This window comes from Carcharodon carcharias, chromosome 15 (assembly GCF_017639515.1).
Source record: "Carcharodon carcharias isolate sCarCar2 chromosome 15, sCarCar2.pri, whole genome shotgun sequence".
In the NCBI taxonomy this organism is placed as follows: domain Eukaryota; kingdom Metazoa; phylum Chordata; class Chondrichthyes; order Lamniformes; family Lamnidae; genus Carcharodon; species Carcharodon carcharias.
In genome coordinates, this window is record NC_054481.1 from 115144346 (window position 1) to 115170477 (window position 26132).

Sequence of the window (26132 nt, forward strand, 5' to 3'; positions counted from 1 at the left end):
TCTTGGGTTCAAGCCTCTACCAAGGACTTAGTTGCATAATGATGGGAGTTGTCGCACTGTCATTTTAGGAATGAGAAGTTAAGAATCTTAGTCAAGCTACTCAGAAACGCTTTGTCAAGCTACTCAGAAAAGCTTTGTTACTCAAAGATAACCAGAGTTTCTCCTGTTTCCGAGCCAACCAGCGCTACCAAAAACAGTTCACTGGTTCTTCATCTCATTCGCTTTTAATGCACCTGTTCTCTGTTCAGTTTGCCCTCCCGGAGAGGTTGTGACATTTGACAAGTTTCAAGATGGGCCTTGACGGTGAGGTTTCCTCCCATCATATCTGAACACTTGAATTGTCTTCCAACTCTTATCATCAGGGTTCACATATAAAGAGCCACATGTGGGAAGTAAGGGAAAGCAGCCCTGCACCCATAGAATCCAATATCCCACAGAAACCTTCACTAACACTGCCAACTTTGGCTGCAAGTAATCGTGGAAGTTTCACTACATGATCTCCTCCTGACAATCATTCTCCTCCATTAATCCCCATCTTCATGGCCTTGCTTTCCAATGGCCTATTGGAAAGCGAAGCAACTATCCATTAACTGATAGAATGATTCTTGACTTAGTTAAACAGTCTTTCCTTCCCAACTCTCACATTTTTATAACTAATGAACAGAAGTACTGAAAGAAAGTTATTTTACTTTAAATTTCCCTACAATTTTTATCCTGGATTTTTTCTCGCAGCATTGCCCAGGATAATCCTGGACAATCCTGGAGGAATGTACCCTTGAAGAAGCAAGATGGGTGTCACGTTTACCCACATAACAACAGTGATGGCACTCAAACAGCAATTTATTGTTGGCCAAGAGGTTTAAGGCATCCTAAGAATCTTAGTGAGGTACAATATAGAAATATAAATTCATTTGTTTACAGTTTAAACTTCTCAGAGAAAAAGAGCTCGAGTAGGAAACAATATGACAAATCTTGAGTTCGATGCAATGAGGATGCAGGGGTTAGAAGATTGAAGCATATGGAGCAACAAGCAAGTAAAGTCAAGGGACGCATTAACCATTGTGATACTGAGAAAGTAAAACATGAGAGCAAGGTTGTGATGAAGGCTATTTTAATCACAACTTATAAAATAGTTAATAAAACAGTTATATCATAGAAATGCCAGACCCTGTCCCACCAACGGCTTTGGAGATGTCAAATGTTATATAATATTGTTTACTGAAGCTTAATTAAATGGTATATATTACAAGTTAATGCCACGTATTACAGAACATTATAAAAAATGTATGAGCTAGTTCTATCTGTCTATTTACAGAATTGGCAATATATATTACTATTAATTATTGTTTCCTAAGAGCTTTTTAATTAAACATATATTAATGATTAATAACACTGTTATTACAATGTTATTGAACAACAGGGGATTTTATAGTTAGTGTGTTTTTCATTTGTTAAGCATTACAAACTGATTTATGACAGTGACTTAAAATTAAGCGTTCAGAGTTTTCTTAATTTTTTTTCTAATCATAACCTGCTTGCATGTGTATATCACAGTGTCACCAACCGCTTGTTGCAAATCATCCCACCCCCACACCAGCATTCAAAGTCCCATGCCAGTGTTCTAATCCTCATGCCAGTGCTCCAACTCCCACACACCAGTTCTCCAACTCCCACACCAGTTCTCCAACTCCCACACACCAGTGCTCCAACTCCCACACACCAGTGCTCCAACTCCCACACACCAGTGCTCCAGCTCCCACACACCAGTGCTCCAGCTCCCACACACCAGTGCTCCAGCTCCCACACACCAGTGCTCCAGCTCCCACACACCAATGCTCTAGCTCCCACACACCAGTGCTCCAGCTCCCACACACAAGTGCTCCAGCTCCCACACACCAGTGCTGCAACTCCCACACACCAGTGCTCCAACTCTTACACACCAGTTTTTGAACCCCCACACCAGTGGTCCAACCCCCACGCCAGTGCTCCAATGTGCCCACTCCAAAAGAATCCCCTGATAATCAATCACCTCCATTTGTCCCCATCCTCGCGGCCTTACCTTCCCATGGCCTATTTGAAAACAAAGCATCTGCCCATTACCTGAATGGATAATTCTTGACTCAATCAAACAGCCTTTTCCTTCCGAACTACATTTTTATAATTAATAAACAGAAGTGCTGAAAAAAAGTTATTTTCCTTTGAACTCCCCTATGATTTCTCTCCTGGATTTTTTCTCGCAGCATTGCCCAGGATAATCCTGGACAATCCTGGAGGAATGTACCCCGAAGAAGCAAGATGGGTTACGTTTACCCACATAACAACAGCGATGGCACTCAAACAGCAATTCATTGTAGGCCAAGAGCTTTAGGGCATCTTGAGAATTGTAGTAAGGTACAATATAGATAATAAATTATTTTTGTCTACAGTTTAAACTTCTCAGAGAAAAAGAGCTTGAGCAGGAAACAATGGGACAGATCCTGAGTTTGATGCAATGAGGATGCAGGGGATAGAAGATTGTAGCATATGGAGCAATGAATGAGTAAACTCAAGGGACACATTAACCATTAACCCACTCCAGTACTCCAACCCCCCACTCCAGTGCTCCAGCCTCCATTGAAGCACTCCAGCGTTACCACTCTAGTGCTCTAATCCCCACCCCGGTGCTCCAACCATCCCACAACAGTGTTCCATTGCCCCACACATACCCCCAGTGTCAAATCCAATGCCTTCTCAAAGAATGAGGGAATGGTAGGTCTGGTTTCTGTATAGTCTGCCCATTAATTTTGAGAATGGAATACTGAGCAGACCAAATTTAGTTTTCCTTTCCTGCATGTGCTGTCAGAATGGTGCATTTGTGCAGAAGTGTTTTGCTTTACATTTCGGCTCTCATAGGATAAAACTTTATTGTAAGCCAAGTTGTCCTTTCCCACAATTTTCCCTTGCGTTCTCGCAGCCCCTTTGGCTTTTGACCCTATCAGGGTGGAGTTTTATTCGGAAGACAATGAAATTCTCGTCTTCCAGTCATTGCTGCTGAGATTCTGTCCGATCAGATGTGGAAACCAGAAACATAATTTGATCCTTTTTGTACAGGATATGTAACTTCCAAACAAAATAGAACATTACACGAGTGTTCTGTGTTTTTAAAATGTTCCCCTCTCCAAAGGTGTTGACTCTTGGTCTGTGTTTCCCACAGCTCTTCAGTACCTTGCAGCTGTAACAATTCTTCTTATGTGTCTCAGCAGGCTCATTGACCACAGAAGATGTTTTGTCCTCTCCTGACGTCCTTTTCCCCAGGAGATATTGAGAAGTGATCAGAAGGAGAGGGCAGGTGATATGGGTCCTGAATATCACCCTCCTAGACCAGAGGTTCCGAGGCTAATGGTTATATCTCTTTCACTATGCCCTGCTGAGACAAACTACCATTTTGCTCACCCCATTCTCAGGTGATGGAGACAAGCCAGTGACCAGTTCAGAGTTTTGGCTGCTCCATAGTGGACTGGGATCAAGCTCCTCTCCCTCTTGGGGGAATGAGCCGTTAACCTCTGCTGGCGATTATCCCCTCCAGCAGGGCAGCAAAAACAGCAGGGCTGGAGCAGATTACAGAGATAGGGAGGGGCAAGGTCATGGAGAGGTTTGAAAACAATGATGACAATTTTAAAATTGACACGTTGCTTCCGGGGAGCCAACAAGAACACGGATGATGGGTAAGCAGGACTTGGTGCATGATAGAACATGGACAGCAGTGTTTAGAATGACCTCAAGTTTATATAGGATAGAGAGTGGTGAGACCAGCTAGTAGTGCATTGGAATAGTCAAGCCTAGAGGTAACAAAAGCATGGATGAGGGTTTCAGCAGCAGATAAACTGAGGCAGGGCAGAGTTGACTAGATGATCTGTATTAACTTTTTTTTATTTATTCGTCATGGGATATGAGCCTTGCTGGCAATGCCCAGCATTTGTTGCCCATCCCTAATTACCCTTGAACTCACTGGCTTGCTAGGCCATTTCAGAGGATAATGAAGAGTCAACCACATTGCTGTGAGTCTGGAATCACATTTAGGCCAGACCAGGTAAGGACAGCAGATTTCCTAGCCTAAAAGACATTAATAAACCAGATAGGTTTTCATGACAATCGATAGTAGTTTCATGGTCACCATTACTGAGTCTAGCTTTCAATTCCAGTTTTTTTCCTAAAAAATGGAATTTAAATTCCACCAGCCGCCATGGTGGGATCTGAACTCGTGCCCCCAGAGCATGCCTGCAGATTGCTCATCCAGTGACACCATGACATTACCACTACACCACACTCTCTCCTCTGCCCCCCACCCCTTTACAAGAATAAGTGCAAATCAATGCTTTTTGGATAACAATAGAATTGGATTCAGCTTTTGACAGTTGCTGCTTGAGTTTACATATGAATGATGCCTTCTTGGGTGAGCACTTGGCCTCCATGCAGCCATCACCCAGCAGGGCAGGAGGACAGAAAATAAAGCTCAATAAAACATTTAACAAGGAAAAGGAAAAAAAAGATCGTAAAAGTGTTAAAGAGCAAAGCAGAAATCGACTTTGATTTGTAGGATGGCCTTCACTGGAAAGGCTCAAGGATAGATGTCGATAAAAGGAGAAAAGGCACCAAGCTAAATTCCCAGTGTGTTTTCATCCTCCAAAAACAACAGCCTTCTGCAATCATTTGAATCATGAGTTCCATTTCCTTTATATTGGGCAGCAGTTGCAAAGAATCTGTAAGAAAACTAATCAATTGAAACTTCTGGCTGGACACATCAGAGGATGGAAAATAACCTTTGAAAAATTCTTTCTAGGATTTATTGTCATTGATCTCCATTTATCGCCTCCACTCATTGGGACATCCACACTCACCTGATAGTAGCTCCACTGGGTGGCCAGTCTTCGTGCACAAACCTGGACACTGAGTGGTACCAGGGGGAGGATTTTCCCCTTGTCGGGTGGGCTGGCCCAGGAGCGGCCGCGAAACAGTCCACTGCCCACTATTGGGCCCCTTCACGCTGACTGCCCAATTAACGGGTGTGTGAAGCGTGTGCTGGGGTAGGGGCGGGAGGAGCGCTGAAGTTTGCGAATGCACAGGGATGCACTCACTGAAAGCTCCCTGAAGGCACAGAGCTGCCTCGGGGAGCTGAATATTTTTAAAAACAAAGTTAAAGATGTTAAAAATTCAGGGAAAGTGTCCGCATAGCAGACTCACGCACCTTTACATGGTGACTATTAAAATCCTGCCCAAATATTTTTGTTTATTTTTTATTTAATTACGGAAACCTTATCCCGCCCATGGATGAGGTTTCGCAAAAAATGCAAAGGCCGCCTGGCCTATTCGCCCACCCACCAAATCTAAGGCTGAACGGGCAGCGAAAAGTTCAACTTAGTTAGCAGCTTCCGTGCCTTAATGGCCTCTTAATTGTCAACTCTTGCGCCTGCCCACCTACCGAAATATCGCGCAAGTGCACAATGACGTCGGGGCACTCATCAGATGTCATCATGCGCTATTTCACGCTTGAGTGTGTTGGGCGCATGCCCGCATGCTGAGCTGAAAATCCTGCCCTAGGATATTTGGTTGTGAAAGGCATCACTGCCAAACTTAGTCCTGTTCTTGTCCAATCCACACACCCACACACATACACTGTCTCACATGCACACACACAATCTCTCACATATATACACGTGCTCTCTCTCTCACGCATGCACATACTAACAGACACACTTTTGTGCACAAATTAATGCATGCACATGGACACACACACATCCTCTCTTGCATACACACACACACGACACACCTGCAAGGACACACACACACACAAACACACACACGTGCACTTTGCAGCAAGATTCATGGGTAGTGATCAGATGCAGGAACCCTGGCTGATTTTAATCCCTTCTCCCTAGCTCAGGAGCACATGATAGCAACTCTATTGCCATCACAGCACAGACCAGGAATGAAAACTGGTGCCCCTTCCCAATTTGTGTAGTTCAGCTCAAAGCTAGCCATGAATGTTGATGGGCTGATTTACCATGAAGGGCATTACAGCTGAGCTCAGTCCTGTCCTCATTCAACACTCAGAAGCAGGAACCTTGACTGACTTACTGCTCTCTAACAGAGTGTTGCAGGGCCCTAACTACTCTTGTTTCATCCTCTATTACTTTTGTGTCATGATGTAGCAAAATAACCTGTAGGAAATTCTTAGAGAAGCAAAAACAAGCTGCGATTAAGGGAAAGCACACACACATGCTGATACAGTATCTTAAAAAAAATTGGCAAGAGAAATAATCCCAGCCTCAGCCCCATCAATTCTGTAATTCCTAATGGCAGATTTCTCCTTGGCTGGCAGTCCACGAGAGAAAGTAATTCTAACCCAGGAAGAAAAAAAATGTGCTGATCCCAGCTCTTTTTTTCAGAATTCGATTTGACTTAATGTCTTGGCCGAATGCCCGGCCTTGCATTAACTTTGTGCCACAGATACACAGCTCTCCCAGCATGCCACTGAGCAAGGAGAAACAGTTCACTAATGAAATCTCCTTGCAAGACAGACTGGTAAACACACATGTCGCTACATCTGTAATTCGTAATTCTTTCCTGCTTCCAATATCCTACTTTTTGTTTTAATATTTTATGTTGCTATGTGTTTTTCTTCTCCCCATATTATCTAACAATGCCTAATACTTGCAACAGCGTAAAGAACATGTGTTCCTTTCTTCTCCCACCCTTCCCTATTCCCAGATTTGCTCCCCACCCCAGCTGTGGCTCAGTGGGAAGGACTCTCGCTTCTGAGTCAGAAGTTCATGTGTTTAAGTCCCAATCCAGGAAGTGCTGCACTATCAGGGGTGCCATCGTTAATGAGATGTTAAACTGAGATCCATTTGCCCTCTCAAGTGAACATAAAGGATCCCATGGCACTATATCCCAGTGCCTTGGCTAATATTTATCACTCAACCAATATCACAGAAACAAATTATCTGATCACTATCACATTGCTGTTTGTGGGAGCTTGCTATGTGGGTATTTGATTCCCATTCTCTCTGAACCCCTCGACATGTCTGTGTCCAGGAGGCATTTTTTTCAAAGGAAGTTGGATGAATACCAGATTGTGAAATTCTAAGCTCTTTCAGTCTTCCTTTACCCCTTCAATCGACAGGTTTTGAAGACCCTAACTCGATGTCACTGGACCCATTTCTTCCTGATTCACCTCATCATCTCTTCCAACCTTTTTGGTTTTCCCTTTTCTTGTGGGAAATTTCTTATTCAGCAAGGTGCAGGATACCCTGGGAAATTGGGCACTTTCCATTTTTTATATAGTGTAAGCATTAGGCAGGCCCAGGTCAAATGCAGCATTGGTAAGGTATGGAGTAAAGCTCCCTCTAAATTGTGGTATCAATGATCCTGACTCCCAAACTCACGACGTAGAATAGCATGGAAATAGCACAGAAACAGACCATTTGGTCCAACAAATCTATTTTATGGTCTACATGTGTTTCCCCCCATCTCACTTTGTCATGAAGCTATTAATGTATATAATATTATTGGAAAGATTTTTCTTTTGAAATAGAGGTTTAGTCTGTGGGTGTGTCTTAATTGGATTAAAGCCAGCTAATCTGGGTGCTTTAATGTGTACCAGTTTTGATATGTAAGAGAGATAGTGCATTTTCATTTTTTTGAATAGAGCATTCAAGAAATATGTTTACATTATTAATAAAATTGGTACTATGAAAAGGGTTTTATTGTTAGGTTTAGTTCAGAGGTTGTTGATACAATGAGAATTAACATTCAATGGGCAGTGGTAAGTATAACTTCAGCAGTTTTCAGGTGTGCAGAGAGAGGCAATGTGAGATCAAAAGGCAGCTGTAAGCCTCCAACAGGTTCCACAGGAACCAAAGTGAAAAGAACCTCATTTTGAATTTGTAAGGTGAAAATGCTTTGCCTGGTGATTGGTTAAGTCTGTGGGTTGCTGTTGCCTTAAAGGAGATTAGTTTGGAAATTTGTTAAAAGCGATGATAGTGGTAATTTAAAGCCATGTGTATGTATATTTTAACCTGTGTTAATTAATAAAATGTTTCATTTAGTTTAATGTAAAGCCTCAAGAACTGGTGATCTGATTGCTGAGTTTACAGTTGCATCTCAAATATAATACTTAAAATTATAGGTTATGATAGTTGTTTAAAGTTTCCCCCTGGGAATTTTAAATAACTCAGCTTTACCAACTGCATCGGCCATAACAATTTAATCTAACTCCATCAAAATATTATTCTATTCCTTTCTCCCTTGTGTATTTATCTAGCTTTCCCTTAAATGTTTCTTTATTATTCACATCAACCACTCCTTGTGGTAGCAAGTTCCACATTCTAACCACTCTTTGAGAAAATAAATTTCTCCTGAATTCCCTTTTTGATTTATTAGTGACTGTCCTATATTTATGATCCCTAATTGTTGGCTGGGAGATAAACACAATTTTGGTATCTCAGGGAATCAAGATATATGGGGAGCGGGGAGGAAGGCAGAGTTGAAGCCCAAAGATCAGCCATGATCATATTGAATGGCGGAGCAGGCTTGACAGATGGTATGGTCTACTCCTGCTACTATCTCTTGTGCTCTTGTATTAGATTCGTCAAAACCCAAATAGTGTCCCTTACTGCACCTTACTGTTGCTACCTCTCACACAAGCCAGCGCGTGGCCTCTCTGAGTAAAAATGTTGATCTTGGTGTCATATTGTAGGAACAGCTTTGTGCTGTGGATCCAATCTCAATTAGGAAATCAGTTGATGTGCTGATTGTAAGCTTGGTCCAGCATTATGGGCCTTGGACCTTCATCTGCATCAAACAGTTGTGAAACAAACAATGTGCAGAATGCAGATCAATTTAGAAAATACTGAGTATGAGGTGAATGAAGGGTCTATGGAGCAGAGCGAGCCAAAAATCTGTAGAGGAGATTGAGCCAAGAATTTACAACAATCTGGCAACTCAAATGGAGAGAGTCCTTGTGTCAGAAGGTACAACAGCCTGCTACGGAGTAGGGATCAGCTGTTCTCTTTCCATTTTCAATGGGAACTGACTGAATGATTCATCAAGAAAATAGTTAAGGAAAGTTAAGCCCCCAGCAGTTTCCTTAGTTCCTTGAGTTCTATAGTATTTCCTTTTTCTTGTTGATTGATTGTCGTTATTAGATAGCAGAGTTTCAGATCCTCGGAAGGCACAGTTCAGTTGAACACCATTTCTGCAGCAATGTCCTGTCATCTTGATTCAGTACCCATGGACAAATGGCGGAAGTCATCTTTTTTGCCCTTTAACTGTTACAAACTGCAAGGTAATTGAGACTCCGCCGCCCTAATCCAGCTCTGAGGGTGCTTTACTAGCTGTACTACAATCTGCTATGATCAAACAATCTTGTTATTCTGAAAATTAGGAATATCCCTAGTATGGAAAGGGAAATCCACAGTGTGTCACCATCTTTCTCAGTTTCATCTCAAAGTGCTTTGGATACAATAGGTGGAATTTCAACTGTGGCGCGCTGTTCCCGACAGTGGAATAGGAAGCAAGAGCCCCACTCTCTTGCTTTTTGCTGGTTCCTACACGATTAGTTAAAATTTAATGTGCCAGCAGTGTGCATTGGAGACATGTGCAATGTGGAAGGAAGCTTTCAGTGGTAAATCCTGTTGGACAAGTAGAGATGCTCTGCATCATGGCCAAAACTTTCCTGCCAACTCCACTGCCATTAATGTAAGACTTATTAAGAGTTAGCACAGGTGTTTTTCAAATTTAAATTTCACTTGTATATATATCACATGACATTGGTTTCACTTTATCCATGTGTACATCATCTTTATTTGTTGAGACTAGCTTAATCAGAGAGCTAAATGTACTGGCATGCATCATGGTTGGCAGCCATTGGTGGTTACAGGGGGGTTAGAGACATTCCTTTATTGTGGAAGAAACAATGTTGTGCTTTTGCATTCACTCTTTGTTGAAGGTTCATGGTAGTATCCAGTGTTGTACTCACCGCTCTGTGTAGGATATGGCTGAACTTACAGGCTCAGCTGTCTCTTCCCTTTATTCATGGTAAAGGACTTGGAGATCACTCTCATTAAGGATAATTGAAAATATTATAAATGAACTTAAAGCCTTGTGACTCTGCCAGCCAATACCCTGAGATGGACCCACATGTGGACAGTACTGACTTTGCCCTTTAGGCCCCTTATTTTCTTACATTGACTGACTATTCCCACCATCCCTTACCACACTCAGGACAATTCTTTTACTTCACCATTCGCCTGACCCCACCCTGTTCTTCCTTGGATCCCTCTCCTACTCTTCCATGCCCCCGATCCACCACCACACCGTCCCTTCATCAATGACTTACCCTTGCCAGTCCAGAGCCTCCATTGTAAGCTGCCATTCTGCTGTTTCCCTTTCTTGCACTGCAAAGTTCAACAAGGAAAACCACTGACTTCAGACACAACTACACAAAACCAACTGTTGCACGCCACCTTTAAACAAATGTGAAACGGATGCCACAAGATCCTCGTGCGCTGCTGACTTTATCTTGAATTTTAAAATTTTAGGCTAATGAATATTCATGGCGGCAAATATATTACAGGTGGAAATCCACCACAGGACAGCCTGAGGCCGCAAACATGTTGCTGACTTGATCTCTGCTTCTCAATCCAGCAAATTGAAATTTAGGCTCTTGCCTAATACATTCATCTTGCACGCCAGAGTTCCCGCTTTTGCAGGCTCCATAAAATTTCCCCCAAGACTTACTTTGTATTGCCATTGTTTCTCTGTTCAACAGCAAGAATTTGCATCTATATAAAACCTTAAATGAGAGCATAAGCAGACGAATCTCAACACTGAGCCAATGGATAAGATATTAGAAGGGGTTTCTCTTTTTGACGAATTTTTGACAGGATTCCTCTTTTAACTACAGGGCCTGAATTTTCAGGATGGCAGGGGTTTGACCCCCACCATCCAAGGAGTCGGCGGGGAACACAACTCCAGCAGCTCAGATGCCATTTTACTCTCTAACCAGCATTGATTGGCATAAGGCAGGACTTCCGCCTTTGCTCGGGAGGAAGTCCCTCCAGGCACAACGGTGCAGTGGCTGGAAGAGGCATTCCGGCCTTGCCTGCCCCACTGTAAAATCGCTACCACGTTGGGGCGGGCAGGAACCTGAAGGGAACCCCGTTCGTGCATATTCAACCACCACCACCACCCACCCCTCCCCCCACCCCTCAGCCTCAGAGCTGCTGGGGCGGGGGGAGTGTAAAATCAGGCCCGTGACCCTGAAGTTTTACCTCTTCCAGGAGGTGCCTGGAAGGGAGAGTTGGTATTTCATGACCAGATCAGCCAAGGATGAAGGTGGCAATTAGCAGAAGAAGTTATAAACTTGTGTAGAAGTGTTTCCTAATTTCAGACTTGAAAGAACTGGCTCTAATTTTTAGACTATGTCGCCTAGTCCGATTCACCATTTTGATCTGACTCACCAGGTGAGAAACCCATGGGGCAGAATTTTGCCCTTGATGGGCGGTCAGGCCCCACCGACTTGGTGGCGGGTGGGCAGCGGATCACCGCTGCTGAAACGGGCCCCGCTGCCATTTTAAGTGGGTGGGCCAATTAAGGCCCGCCCAGTGGGCCGCCTGACGGGAAGCTCTATGTGCTTCCTGTGTGGGGGGGGGGGGGGGGGGGGAGGGGGGGGGGGGGGGGAGGGGGGGGGGGGGCGGGGTGGGGGGAATTCCCCAACTGTCGGAGTGCGCTCTTTCACACGTGCGCGAAAGAGCGCACATCTCCCAGAGGCAAAGTGCTGCCTCAGGGAGATCGCTGAAAGGCTGGCAAATATAAAAAACAGAACAATAAAAAATTCATTAACATGTCCCCCTCATGTGAAAATGTCACTTGAGATGAGACATGTTAATGAAATAAACAAAAACTTTATTAAACGTTTTTAAAATCGCTATCAAACCTCATCCCCACATTGGATGAGGTTTGTAAAAAACAAAATCACCTACCCGCCTGCCCGTTGGGCTTGTGCACTGAGCTGAAGTTCACACGGGCCCCTCAAAATTGTTGATGATTGGCAAGTTAAGGGCCTTAACGAGGCCTTTTATTAATGGCACGCGTCCCGCTGCATAATGTGCCTGCCGACCGAAATATCGCGATGTCGCGCACTGACGTTGGGACGACATTTTAAGCACTGGCATGTGGGCTCCGCCACCCGCAAGCCAGCCAGAAGATTCTGCCCATGGAAATAGGTGAAACCCTGATTTTACACCTCGTCCAATATCACTGATTGGCTTCAGTGGAGAATAAGATTGGGAGAGGTGTAAGACCAACATTGCACCCAAACCTGTCAGTTCCCCAGCTGGCAGGATAGCTTAAAGTTGCCCCCATTGGGCAGGGTATGAAATCAGTGTTTCTGCCTCATCCTGTGGGTTTTCCACCCACCAGACTCTCAATTTATAAAGATGGCCAACCAACTGAACACCAGAAACACATAACAAAGACTCTTGAGGTGGCTCAGCTAAAATGGCATCAATTGTACAGCACAAAAACAGGCCATTTAGTCCGATAGATATATGCCAGTGTTAATGAGCCCCTTCCCATTTTAATTCATCTTCTGTTCCTTTCTCCTTCATGTTCTTATTTAGCTTCCCCTTAAATGCATCTATTGCTAATCACTTCAGCCATTCCATGTGGTAGTGAGTTCCACATTCAAAAGTGGAGAAAGCAGGTGGAGTAATGCCATGGAGTTGGCATCAGCATCTAGTGCTGTATTGCAAAGTGGCCACTTGAAGTGGTATAGTTTGAGTGCAGTCTATCCCTGCTGGCATCAATAACATCAGAGAAGAATTCCTGTTTAGAACAGTCTGATAGAAATAAGCCTTCTCTTTGTTCCAGTAAATTGAACTTTGCCTGAACGGAAATCAATTGTACTTCATGCTTCGACTCACAAGTGATCACAGAGCAGGCCAGCAGGACACAACCGCTCATCCCTCCTTGCTTGACTTTGCTTCTTATTTTTCTCGATCGCTAGGCCTCAATGGCTGACTGCATCTCTCTGCACAGATCTGTCTCTTGTACTTGACAGCAGTGCAGTGCCAATGGCCTGGTCAAGGTCACTGAGCTACATTTTCCTTCTATCAGGAGTAACCTGCCTGTGGTGTAGTCATTAACCATGGAATATGGCTGCAGTATCCCTACACTATAGTCAATTTTCCTTTGGTCAGAGTGACAACTTGTCCCTTTGTTTGGACCCCCATTACAACAAAATAATAGCTGTCCTTGGCCCCAAACACACACATTCACACACAGTCCCCTCATCAGTGGTATCATCAGAATGGAAGCAACAATAACTTGCACTTGTATAGCATCTTTAGCATAGTGAATCATTAAGGCAGGAGCAATTATCAAACAGAATATAGCACTGAATCATTAGAAAATATTAGGACAGGTGCCCAAAGCTAGACCAAAAGGCTAGTCTTTAAAAGACATTTGAACGGAGAGGCAGAGTAGCTTACAGAAAGAATTCCAGAGTTTATTGCCTAGATAGCAGAAGTCCAGCAGCTAATGGTAGGGTGAAGGGAGGTGGGGATGCACAAGAGGCCAGAATTGGAGAAGTGCAGAGATCTCTGAGGAGTGTAGGATTGAAGGTAGCTACAGAGATAGGGAGGGGTGAGGCCATGGAGGAATTTGAAAATAAAGATGAAAATTTAAAAATGGAGGGAAGAAGATCGGAAATGGCCAATCCCCCACCCCACCTTAAATCAGCACACCAAAAAAAGTGTCAGCTTGGATCACCCTGGCCTTTTAATTAGGAGACGTCGACCCCCATTCAGGGTTTATTTCAGGTGAGTACTCTCACACTCAAGTGCTGAGGGAATGTTGATTTATCGGTGGTGCCTAATTAAGATATTAAACCCAAACTCATGCTACTTGTCAGATGGTGTTTAAAGATCTTACGGAGAGTAGGCACTTCCTGGCCCACACTCCACTATCGCTGTCAACCATCACCAAAAATAAACTGACTAGTTATTCAACTTATCATTGTAACCATCTTGCTGTATGCAAAATGGCTGCTGCATTTCCCTACATAATAACAGTGACTGCACTTCAGAATTATTGTGGAGTTGCTTTGAGGAATTTCAGAGTGATGGGCTCAGAGATTTAAGTAATGCAAATCTTTCCTTTACTCAATACTAACAAATACATTGACCTCCCCCTTCCCCAACCCCCACCCCACTCGAGACATAATGGCTTAGTTGGTAAGTGTTGAGAAACTGAGTCATATTGAAGAGGAAGGGTCAATCTCATCCTTTTTATCTGTCCTAAACAGTGACTACATTTCAAGTGTACGTCATTGGTCTTAAAACAGTTTGGCATGTTCTGAGGTTGTGAAAAGCACGATTGAAATGCCAGTCTTTCTTTGATCTCAGCTGGTGTGATGGTAAGGACAATATGATCATCCTTAGTGTCTCATGGCTGGGGAAGGTAAGAATTTGCCAAAGAATCAGCTCCAAATGACTTTCCAACGACACTTCTGGAAAGTGTGTGTGTGTGTGTGTATGTATGGACATCAGCTGAGGTCAGGGGTCAGTTTAGCATCGTTGCTCTGCCTATGGCAGAATAGCTGTCCAGGCCAAAATGAAAAGGATGGTCACTTGTGCAAGGTAGCAGAAGATGGTACAGACAAAGAATGCAGTGTGCCCATATGGGGAGAGAAGTGATTCACCCTAAGTGAATCATCCTGAACCTTAACCAATACTCTATTGAGCATGTCTGTAATTTACCTTCCAGGGCTGAGATGTGTCACTAAAATGAATTTTAACTGTTTTTAAAAAGAGATTTATAAAATATTTTCCATTAAAGAAGCCTGTTCAGCACATTCTTTCATTTCATTCTTTATGAATACCAATCCTGCAGTCTCCCCAATACAAAAGCAACTTGCATTTATACAACACCTTTACCATAATAAAATGTCCCAAGGCACTTCATAGGAGCGTAGATCAAACAAAATTGAGCACATAAGGAGATAGAGGGATGGGCTGGAGAGTGGGACTAACTGGATTACTCTTTGAAAGAACCAGCATAGACTTGATGTGCCAAATAGCCTCCTATGCTGTACTATATAGCACAGGTGACCAAAAAGGCGTTGCTTTTAAGGAGAGGTAGAGATTGAGAGGTTTAGGGAGGGAATGCCACTGCTTGGCATCTAGACAGCTGAAGGGACAGCCACAAGTTGTGGGGCAATGAAAATTATGGAGATTCAAGAGGCCAGAATTGAAGGAGCACAAAGATATATCACCTCAGAGAGTGTAGAATTACAGAAAGTAGAATTTTACAGCATAAGCAGGCTAATCAGCCCAACAGGTCTATGTCATTTTCCACTCCCCTTCATCTCAACCTATCAACATCCCCTTCTATTCCATTGTCCCTCATGTGCTTACCTAGCTTCCCCTTAAATGCATCTGTGTTATCCATCTCAACTACTCTCTGTGGTAGCGAGTTCCACATCCTAACCCAGTCTATGGGTGAAGAAGTTTCACCTGAATGCCTTATTGGTTTTATTTAGATATATGAGTAAATGACCACAGCAGGAATTCTAATATTGGTTTATTTTAAATTCCCTTCCACTTCAGGAAAATAATAGTCTGCAGTACTTTTCTGTTTGAAGTTTCAATTCCAAGCACCTCCAATGAATTTGAAAATAAAATAGCACAAGTTTGATGCAGCCCTTGAAACTCTTGTTGTCTAGTCCTGCACTCTGGCTCCAGCAATGAGGCTGCATACTCCTTTTACATCCACCTTAGGAGGCAGATAGGGGCCTCAGTTTAGCATTTCATCCAATGGATAAGACTTTCAACAATACAATACTCCCTTAGCAGTGCCCTGCAATGTCAGCCCATGTTAATATGCTGAAGCCCTTGTGTGGAACTCAAAGCTATAACTTTCTAACTTAGATGGCTACCAACTGATCCAGTTGACATAAATGGGATAGTATCTCAAGATATTTGATCCAAAAAAGCAAATGTGAGATTTTAAAATATTTATTAAAGCAGAAAAACAAAAATCAAAGATTAATGTATCTGTTCCATTGAAAGTAATGGAGACTGATGATAACTGTTTCATTATGTATGAACTCAAATCTTGTTCTGACCCAGATGTTTTAAGATGACTGCTGTTCAAGTATTTGATGTATAGCAGAGGACATTGACTTGGAGCCACTACAGTTGTACTTAATGCCCTTGTACCTATGGTTATATGGCTGCCTATTTTATTTTGAAGCAACATGTGTTATCAATGGGGGTTGGGAGAGCAGTTTCAGGTGCACATTGCTGTTGGGCAATCAGAAAAATGACAAATCTCCCTGTTAAGCATTTTGATGTTGACCTATCTCAATGTTGGCAGGCACCATTCATACTATTGCCCAACTCCTGTGTTGTGTGTAAAGCTGAAATGTTAAACCAAGACCCCATCTACCTTCTTGAGTGGACGTAAATGATCCCACAGCACTATTTTGAAGAACAGCAGGGGTGTTCTCCTTGGTTGTCCTGACCAATATTTATCTCTCAACCATCGCCACAGAAACAGATTATCTAGCCATTATCACTTACCTTTTGTGGAAACTTGTTATCCTACATTACAGCAGTGGCTACACTTCATAAGTGCTTCATTGGCACTTTTGGGACACCCTGAGATTGTAAAAGGCAAACTTTTTTTGTGCACATTTAAAGTTAGCACCCTGATCTAGTTGTGTTTACTACTCTGTACTGTTCATCATCAATTTACAAGTTGTTTATTAATTATATAATTGCAAGAGGTGAATACTGTATACATCTAAGAGCAGATCTCAGGTGGCATTGTTCATTGTGAGTTTGAGGATACGGTCAATGTATTATAATCAAAAACCAATGTGGAAATTGTGATGGGTGATATACTACAAGAAGTAAGTGTGGCACTTTTAGGAAGTGTGCATTATAGGAATATAGGAAGAGGAGGAGGCTATTCTGACTGTTCTGCCATTCAATTAGATCCTGATCTGTACCTCACTCCTACTTTCCTTGGTTCGGTACGTCTTAATGCCCTTGCCTAACATCAATCAATGTCAGTTTTGAAATTTTCAATTGACCCTCTCACCTCAACAGTGGTTTGGGGAGGAGAGTTCCAGATTGTCACAATCCTTCCCGTGAAGAAATGCTTCCTGAAATACCCTGATTGGCCTAGCTCTAATTCTAAGGTTCTCCTGGACTCCTCCCACCTGAGGAAATTGTTTCACTCCATCTTAAACACCTCAGTTAGACTAACCCTTAATCTTCTACACTCGAGGGAATACAAGTCTAGTCTATGCGACCTGTTCTCATAATTTAACCCTTTAAACCCTCATATTATTCTGGTAAATTGCTACAGTATATCCTTCCTACAATGTGCTGCCCAGAATAGAGTGCTCTGGATAGAAAACACTTTTATGTTGTAGGTGTTCCTTAGGAATTCTTTACTGTTTTTTATTATTATCATTTCTAACATTACAACAGTGACAGAAATTTAGAAAGAAAGTACTTCTTTGATTGTAAAGTACTTTGGGACATCCTGAGGTTGTGAAAGACATTCTTAAAAAAATCATAATTTTTGAGTTTCTTTCATAATTCAATATCCTTCTCATCAGTTAGTGTGATGGACACATCATTGGTACCACGGAAGGACAGCTAGGGGAAGCACATTTCCATAATATATCATGTGCATGAGCATTAAATCACTTTATAGACTGTGCTTTGTACTGTGCATTCATTTTGTTTCCATTTTCAGTTTTCCCTTTTCTCTTCAAGGTGTTACTATTGATTAAAGCTTTGTGATGGCTTGCCTATTGAAAATGTAAAATAATCAGAATTAGGTTTAGCAATAAATACCTCAGGCAGAAACGAATTCAAGTCATTCTTTTGAAATGATTCTGGAAGTGGTTTAAGATTGGTTTAACAAATGGGTTCAGTGTAGGAGTGGGGAGAGAGAGAAATCAATGTCAGCTTCTTTTGATGCCTTTTGACTGCAGTACTTGTGGCAAAATTGATTTGAATTCCTTCAGATGTTCCTTGAAACGTCTATATTGACACTGGGCTTTCATTAGCCAAGATGAACGAGACAATCAGTGAGAGGAATTCTGAGTCATTGAACGGGTAACAGTTCAGTAGTATATGGGGCAGGATGGTGAGAAATTTGGACAGTTTCCACCCAGTTCTCAGTGGCTGTGGACCCACAGAATGCAACAATTGAATTAGGGCACTGAAATTCACTGTAGGAGGCCACAAGGTGGCTGGTGTAGAAATGGAAAACGCCACAACGGATACAATGAGAAAAGTGCAGTTCTGAGATTGGAGTTGAGCTGCATTCTGGGGCTAAGTTGACAGAGCCTCATCATATATGCCTGAATTACAAATGTGTTCCATTTCCAATTATTAGAATTGGAAGAAGAGCTGATGAGCGTATGCTGGATGATTGCTGTGTGCCTGATGCTACTGGGTGTTACTGTTTTTCATCTGCAATACGCACATTGTATGGGTTGGAGTAAAAGCTGAATATCTTTTTTCTCCAGGTTATATTGTACATCCATTGTTTGTTATTCTATACATAAACCACCCAAACACCTCAAGTAGATTCCAGCTTGTAACTCATTCCTGGCTCTTTTATTCTATATATAAACTGCCTGAACCCCTTGGTTATATTATGGCCAGCAATGCTCTCCTGGTTTCCATTATTCTATATGTAAACTATCTAATCCCATCAGTTAGATTCCAGCCTGTAACCCACTCCCAGATGTCCATTATTCTATAATTAAACCATGAGTGTTTATTTCAAAAATCCAATAAAATCTTAACATCACAGCAACCACACCGAGCTGCTTCAGATTATTTTGGACTTTGGGAAAAACCATTAAAATACTCTTTAAAATTAAACTTTTATTATTAATTTCTAATTTGGGAGGGGACATACTTGCAGTGATGGGAGAAAGGGCAAGAATGAAGTGCTGCTCCTCACAGCGACTTCATTGTCACGGCGGCTGTGTGAAAAGCCCATAGCTTTGATTGGTAGGAACCCCTTGAAAAATCGAAATAAGCGGTCCCATGTCTGGAGATTTGTAATCTGAAAAGAGAGTTCTGTACCGCCCAGGCTGGCTCTTACAGAGAGTATTAAATATTAAAATTGCGAGTGCTCTCAATTTGTGCTTGAGTTGCAGACTTGTCAAGCTGCATGCTTCTGGCACCACTCGCATGGGTTTTTTACAACTTCTTTTTGTGTGAATTTTGTGCTCATCAAGGTTAGCGTGTTAATGCTGGGGAATGGAACACTTTCTATTTTTAGCACCCGACATCTGCATCAGGCACTCAAGGTTAGGGACAGAGTAAATCTCCTTCCGTTAACATTCCAGGGCAGATACAGCAAGATACAGAGCAAAGCTCCCATTTAGGCCATTTAGGACTGAGAAGAGGAGAAATTTCTTCACTCAAGGCTTGTGAATCTTCGGAATTCTCTACCACAGATAACTGTGGATGCTCAGTCATTGAGTATATTCAAGGCAGAGATCAACACATTTTTAGATACTAAGACAATCAAGGGATATGGGGATAGTGCAGGAAGGTAAGTCATGTTGAATGGTGGAGAAGGCTTGAGGGGCCAAATAATCTACTCCTATTCCTATTTTTTATATTCTTAGAGTAAAGCTCCCTCTACACTGTCCTATCAAACACTCTCAGGCAACATACACTCTAAATTTTTTTGTATTTATTTAAGTGTGTGGCCCTTTAAATTTTTTTGCACGGTCACCTAAAGGGGCCGACCTCTGTGTGGCCTGCATGGGAGCTTCTGGGTTGCCACATGGCTGCGCAGCTGAGAGAGAACATTACTCCCAAGCAGGTACTGCACAGGCTAGATACAGAGTAAAGATCCTTCCATTATGCCCCAATGAGTTGCCTCAGCCTCAGAAAAGCTCTTGTAACTTGTAGTCCTCCTCAGCATCTTACAAAAAGAAAGAAAAAGAAATGCAAACTTTGTAAATCAGAAATATAGATGGGAAATGCTGGAAATTCACGGCGCAGTCACAAAGTGAAGAAGAAAGGCACTTGCATTTATACAGCACCTTTCATAAGTTTTCAGAATATCCCAAAACACTTCACAGGCATTGAAGTGTTTCTGATGTGTAGTCTGTTGTAATGCAAGAAACACAGTAATTAAAATGCAAAACACAATGAGGCCAATGAAAAATTAATTTGTCAGGGATAAGTATTGACCAGGTCACCGGGGAGAACTCTGCTGCTCGTCTTCAGATAGTGCCATGGGACCTTTTTTGTCCACCTCAGATGAGGCCTCAATTTAAAATCTCATCCAAAAGATGCTGCCTCTGAGAGTGCAGGCTCCCTCAGTACTGCACTGGAGGGCTTGTCAGTCTGGATTACATGTTCAACACTGGGGTTTAAACCCAAAACTTTCTGACTCAGAGGCAAGAGTGCCACCCACTGAACCACAGAAGACAGAGTAATGTTTCATGTATGGACCCTCCATCAAATCACAGAGATCTCCCTACAACATTCAAGCTTTTAAAACCCAAGAGTGTCATCTAACTGTGACTCCTCCAATTGCCTCATCCTGTCTCTTGCTATTTTCAGTCCTTGGACTGATCACCACTGGAAACTTTGGATCTTCACTAGTTAACTACCCCGTTTTAAGCCTAAAATAGTCCTGCTGCAAATGCAACACTTTGTTGCTAATAGCATAAAGGTTTTTTTTGCATTATGCTAATGTTTGTTAAATTTGATCGACACACTGGCACTGTTTTGAATTGGTAATAAATGTATGAGTAACTTGAGACCATACTAGAGCACACATTGTTTCCGTAATTGTCATCGTAATATAAGTATTCTTGGTCTAAGCCAAATGGGAGTGTTTAAATAAGATCCAGATTTTTTTGATGCCTCCTAATGTGTTATCGCACCATGACAGCGAACAGGATGTGCCTTTTTTTAATATGACATATGTCACAAGATGTTGTGCTGTGATATGACAGAATGTCACACCAGAAGTGTAATCGCTTTTTGCCTTTTTTTCCTTCCAACCTAAGTCTGCTAAACATTACTAAACTAATTAAATGTGGAATAAAATGGAAAAGTGTGACAAAGTGAAATATTGCTGTGTATTGTTGAGGAACCCTGTTACATGAAGTTGTTTCAAAATGACATAAAGGTTTCATTTAACCTGACTCTCCTAGAACTTGGCAACAGGAGGAAGGCTCCTTTTAGGTTCAGCTGGCAACTGCCTCATGTGGAACTGGGCCATACAGACAATGAAGTGGGGTGAGTTGCTGATCTTGCCTGAGGCAGAACTTGTCCTCCTGCATTTAGCCTCAGTGCCCTTGAGCTAGGGAGGTGTAAAACCATGGTCAGGATTTCCGGAAGTACCACATCCCTATACATTGATCTCTGCTGGAAAATACCTGTGGGTCTGGAGGGGGGGATTGGGCTCATCTATGCCATCCCAATGGTTAAATGGTCCTTTGGCACACGATGTCTAGTCTCACACGCAAAGATTAATTGGTGGCCAGATGGTGGCTACCAACTGTGGAACTGTACCTTAGGGTATATCAGCGTGATATAAAAAGAAGACATGTAAACATCTCCTTTGCCCGATTAATTAGATTAACATAAACAACCCACTTCAACTGTTTTCATCTTCCTCATTCCTTGGCTTCCTTCCAAATTAATAGTGTATTAGGAATCATCAAATTCTTTCTTAAAGCTTGCGTTGTTGCAGTATGGCTGGGTGACAGTCTGGGGGAACATTTAAGAACTGTATCTGACTTGGTACCTTTGGTATTGTAACTGTGTGGTTATATAATACCCTGGATACTATAGCCTGTATCTAGCTTTGTACCCAGAAACTATAACTCTATTCTCATGTGATAACCCTGGGTACTATAACTCAATTTATATCTTCAAATATAAACAGAAAGTGCTGGAAATACTCAGCAGGTCTAGCAGCACATGTGGAGAGCGAAACAGAGCAAATATTTCAAGTCAAATAGGGTTTTAAAGAAGAGTCATATTTGACTCAAAACATTAACTGTTTCTTTCTCCACAGATGCTGCCAGACCTGCTGTGCATTTCCAGCTCTTTGTTTTTATTTCGGATTTCCAGCATTGGCAGAATTTTGCTTTTATTTACATTGTATCTGAGTACTATGAACTGTAAGAAAAAAGAAAGAGCAAACTTTCATTTCTACAGCATCTTTCATGACCTTAGGATGTACCGAAGTGTTTTACAGTCAATTAATTACTTTCGAAATGTAGTCACATCTGTGATGAAGGAAATTATAAATTGTAGCCTTTTTATGCACAGCAAGGACCCACAAACAGCAATGAGATAAATGACTAGATAATCTGTTTTAGTGATGTTGGTTGAGGGACAATTATTGTGTTGGTCAAGACACTGGGGAGACACCCATGCTCTCCTTTAAAATAGTGCTGTGGGATCTTTGGCATCAACCCAAGAAGGCAGATAGAGCCTTGATTTATTACCTTACCCAAAAAACAGCAGCCACTATGACAGTGCAGCACTCCCTCAGTGCTGCTCTGGAATGTCAGCCTAGATTATGTGTTCAAGTCTCTGGAGTGGTGGTGGTGGAGGGGGTGGTGCTGAATCCACCACCATCCATTTAAGGCAAGATGAGGAGGAATTTTTTCTCTTATGGTTAGTGTGAACCTTTGGAACTCTTTTCCCCAGAGAGTAGTGATATGTAGGGTCATTCAGTATTTTTAAGGATAAATTAGATGGATTCTTTATTGACAAGGGAGTCAAAGGGTATAGGGTGTAGGAAGGAAAGTGAAGTTGAGGCCACAATCAGATCAGCCATGATCGTATTGAATGATGGAGCAGGCTCGAGGGCCCAAGTGGCCTCGTCCTACTCCTAATTCTACTATTCATATCTAAATCAGAATTGAAAATACGTCACTGTTGTTCTATTGTACCACAGATACTCTAACCTGAATTCATTTTGTACTGCTCGATACTGCACCTAGCTGTTATACCTTTATAGTTCAATTGCACCTGGATAACATTCTGCTCTTGGCCTCTGTGGTGTTGTGTTGGGCAATCAGGTGGCATTGCTAGGTTTTGACTGGACTTATCTAACCATGATGAAAATAAATTTTTCCACAGGGCTATCAGGATCTAGAACACTCTGTTGAAGCTGATTTCATACATAATTTTAAAAGGCAGTTAACAGGTAGTTGAGGATGAGGAATTTATGGTGTTTTGCAGAAAAGACTGGGGAGGATGAGACCAAGCATGACGTCTATTGCAAAGAAGCGACACAGGCAGAATGGGCCGAGTGGCCACCTGTACTATAAGTTTCTATGATTCTGTTTGGATATTACCTTCAAGAGAATAACAATTGTGACAGCTGGGCCCTGGCAGTCTCATTGATCTGTGGCACCGCCAGGCCTTGCGGTGGCTGTTTGTTCCATGGGTGTTTTGACTGTTTGCACCAAGCCTGTCAGATTTTGGGCAGGGGGAAACCCTCTATTTGGCTGCAAGTATGGTAGGATTTCCCAGCAGAAAGAGGTGAGAAACCACAGGTATCTGAGAGAACAGACGAGCTGTCACACCAGGAGCCACTTCACACTTACTCTGCTAATCAGGCAGACTGTTAAATCTCATTCATTAATAAATATCTCCTGCTGCTTTCCCCGTAAAGAAAATGTACTAAACTTTAAATTCTTAACCTAATTAATTTGGCCTGTGTTAAACAGTTGCTTACAAAGAGGGCTAAAAGACAAATAAAGAGAAACCAAACGGAGTTAACATGAAAAATGAGTAACAGAGAAAGCTAGAGAGCCAGTGGACAGTGATTGATAGCAAATTAAAACCTGCGTCCATAGTCACTGGTTACAGTCCCTTCTCTTTGCTGTTTGTGATATGACACGATTGGATAGATGCTCATGGTTGACAGGTACCAATTTTAAGTTAATTGTGCATCCAAAAACAGGACAGTTTAACATCAAACTGTGATGGAAGGGTGAGCAATGCTCGGAGACACAGTAGATCCAATGAACACTATCCCCTTTATCCTTGATCTCAATCCCACCAGCCCACCTTCTCCTTGTATCCCACAGTTCCTTCTCTCTTCCCCCAATATAAACAATTCTACTTGTCTCTCAGATAATTATCTGCCACAATGACTTCGCAAGTAACTTATTCACCAATTTTTTCACTCATTCATTCCCTTCCTATGCCTATCAACCTAATTTTCATGGGTACAGAAATCCAATGGCTTTAGAAGAAGAAAAATTTACATTTACATAGCACTTTTCATGACCTCAGGATGGCCCAAAATACTTTACACTCAACAAAATGTAATCACTGTTATAACGTATAACAGTTTAATGTCAGATCTGAAAGATGGCACCTCTAACAATGCAGCACTCCCTAGGAGCTGCACTGGAAGGGTCAGTTAAGATTTTTTGCTCAATTCTCCAGAGTGGGGCTTGAACACAATGTGCTGAATTTTTAGCTCGGTGGGCATCGAGCGTTGTGCGATATTTTGGTCAGCAGGCGCACGCCGGAGTCAGCAGCGTGCCCACTGACAACTAAAAGACCTATTAAGGGCATTAAAAAAAGGTAATGAGAAGAAATTTTTCGCTGCCTGTCCAACCTTATGGTTGGCAGGCAGGCGAAAAGGCCAAGCGGCCTTTGGATTTTTTTGGAAACCTCATCTGCAGGCGGGTTGAGGTTTCCAACAGCAAATAAAAATAAAATTAAAGTTCTTAAATTTATTTAATAACATATCCCTGCTCATGTGACAGAGTCACATGAGGGGACAGGTTTTATAACATTTTTAACATCTTGATTTTTTTATTTTGAAAACTGTTCATCTCCCCAAGGCAGTTCTGTGCCTCAGGGAGATTCTTTCAAGCGCGCATGCGCCAAGTTTGTGCTCACCCCCCCCCCCCCCCCCCCCCCCCTGCCCCCAACTACACACAGACAACGCTGAGTGCTGCCGCTCGCGTTTTACGCTGGGGGGGCCTTAATCAGCCCGCCAACATGAAATCGCAGTCTGGCCCTGATTGCGGGCAGCAGTCGGCTGCCCAGCCGCCTCCACCGAGCCCACCCGACAATGGCAAAATTCTGTACAATATCTTCTGACACAAAGGTAAGAGTGCTACCCAGTGAAACTGTGGGTAACACATGCTAAGTTAGCAACCCAGATGTCAGGTCAGATCACACCATTGCAAGCTGGGAAATGAATTAAAAATGTGGAGTCTTAGTGAGCCAGCGTCCAAGTGTTCGGCACTCTAGTTACTGGCCGGAATGTGTCAGCCTTATCGGGTGCCTGCTAAGTTTCATCATTCTGTTGGCCTCATAACACCCTTAACTTTTCCTGATGCCTAAAATCAGTTTCATTCCTTGTCTCCATATTCTCACAAGGGCAATAATGCCTTTCCTATGATCATCTGCCTGTTCCTGGGTTACAGTGCAGCTACTGAAGATGTTTCTTAGATTGTCTTGTTATTAGTAGAATGTAGGGGGCAGGGAGACTCAATGGTTCAGTGCTTTAAACAGTGGCTTTCATTGGATTCAAATCCAGGTCCAGCTGATGGAATGAAGGTACCGCATCTCTACTGGCAATGACAGTCACTGTGTGAAATACTTTTGAACAGACTCAACCCAATTCTTAGTAGGTATGCAGTAGACATTTGTCCCTGAGTTTCCACTAATGAACAAATACATTCTGAGTGATGACAGAATGGGTTGTGAAACATAAACTGCTGCACTTTAGTGCACTGGATTATGTGTTCCTGAGGTGGGGTGGAGAAGTGAAGTTCACCAACCTTGCACACAAAAGAGTTAACGCACAAATTACTAGACTTCCCTCAATCTGAGCAGCTGAAATGTATTATAATTATCTGGATGAATCTATTACAACTGAATCTGAATGGGGTTAACAATAGCCAAGTGGTTATGGTACTGGGTTTGTAACCCCACAATCAAGAGTTCAAATCTCACAATGGCAAACTATGAAACAATGTAACTTCATCTGAATAGGAACAGATGGAAATGTGTTTGTACTCGAAAGAGTTACCC

At 42.4% G+C, this 26132-nt stretch overlaps 1 protein-coding gene and 1 long non-coding RNA gene across 3 annotated transcripts in view; one reads left to right on the plus strand and one right to left on the minus strand.

Annotated features, from left to right (window-relative positions):
• Positions 1 to 11619, minus strand: part of LOC121288165 — a 43685-nt gene extending 32066 nt beyond the window's left edge. For both annotated transcript variants that reach the window (XR_005945319.1, XR_005945320.1), the window contains exons 1-2: positions 11502 to 11619; positions 10379 to 10436 (exon numbers count right to left, since the gene is read on the minus strand). This is a non-coding gene — a long non-coding RNA (uncharacterized LOC121288165). The remainder of the gene's footprint in view (positions 1 to 10378; positions 10437 to 11501) is intronic.
• Positions 1 to 26132, plus strand: part of camta1a (calmodulin binding transcription activator 1a) — a 1037373-nt gene that overhangs the window by 741302 nt on the left and 269939 nt on the right. The gene's annotated exons all lie outside the window — the stretch shown is intronic.